The sequence below is a fragment of the Schistocerca nitens genome, chromosome 5 (assembly GCF_023898315.1).
Source record: "Schistocerca nitens isolate TAMUIC-IGC-003100 chromosome 5, iqSchNite1.1, whole genome shotgun sequence".
Classification (NCBI taxonomy): Eukaryota; Metazoa; Arthropoda; class Insecta; order Orthoptera; family Acrididae; genus Schistocerca; species Schistocerca nitens.
The window spans coordinates 106,105,007-106,106,397 of record NC_064618.1 but is presented as its reverse complement, the minus strand read 5'-3'; positions in this window follow the sequence as shown (position 1 = coordinate 106,106,397).

Sequence of the window (1,391 nt, the reverse complement as noted above, 5' to 3'; positions counted from 1 at the left end):
GGCGATTTCGACGAGTGTACGTTCGGCACGTGTGTTTACCTTGTGGTTGTTTCACAAGACGATCAGTTATGCCTCGTAGACAACAGCGAACATCTTTTGATCAAGTATCCGAGTTCGACAGAGGAAGGATAGTGGCTTACCGAGATTGTGGATTATCATACAGAGAAATCGCTAGTCGTGTTGGACGAAACCAAACAACTGTAATGCGGATATGTGACCGTTGGATGCAGGAGGGTACGACGGACCGACGTGGTCGATCGTATTCACCTCGGTGCACCACTGCACGTGCTGATAGGCAAATTGTGCGCATGGCAGTGACGGATCGCTCAGTGACATCCCGAACCATAGCACAGCACATTGCGTCTGTAACGCATCATCCAGTGTCTGCGCGTACCATTCGACGCCGTTTACAGCAGAGTGGTCTGTCCGCAAGACGTCCATTGCTTCGTCTACCATTGACGCAGAACCACAGACGTCTCCGTCGCCAATGGTGTGATGACAGACGGATGTGGACGGCAGAATGGAATGACGTTGTCCTTACTGACGAGGCACGCTTCTGTATGCAGCACCACGATGGTCGGAGTGTGGAGACACCGTGGAGAGAGGATGCTGGACAGCTGCATTATGCACCGCCACACTGGTCTTGCACCGGGTATTATGGTATGGGGCGGTATTGGATATTACTCTCGCACGCCTCTAGTACGCATTGCCGGTACTTTAAATAGCCGGCGCTACATATCCGAGGTGCTGGAGCCAGTTGTCCTTCCTTACCTTCAGGGCTCGGCCACAGCCATATTTCAACAGGATAATGCGCGACCACACGTGGCACGCGTTGTCGAAAGGTTCTTCGTCAATAACCAGATTGAATTGCTTCCCTGGCCGGCTCGCTCTCCTGATCTTTCGCCGATAGAAAACATGTGGTCCATGGTTGCTCAACGAGTGACCCAGATTAGATCCCCAGCTGCCACACCAGATGCTTTGGCAACGTGTGGAAGCTGCTTGGGCTGCTGTACCCCAGGAACACATCCAACGTCTCTTTGACTCAATGCCGAGACGTGTGGCAGCGGTGATCTCCAACAATGGCGGCTACTCTGGCTACTGATTCTGGCAGGAACCACATGTCACAGACGTCTGTAAACGTAATCATTTGATACTTGGTCAACATGTTATCTACAAAATAAATCTTGCTGTGCTACCTCTTGTCTTTCATGGTGTTGCATTTACGGTGGCCAGCAGTGTAATTTCATACACGTACGCACCATCGGTGGGTATGCAGATGATTAGAAAGTGTTGTTATGAGGCCTGGTAGGGTATAAAGTACAATGGCCGAGAAAAGCGTCATGTGCTGAGTCATCTCTATGAACTATACAAAGATGAAACGTTACTTATTT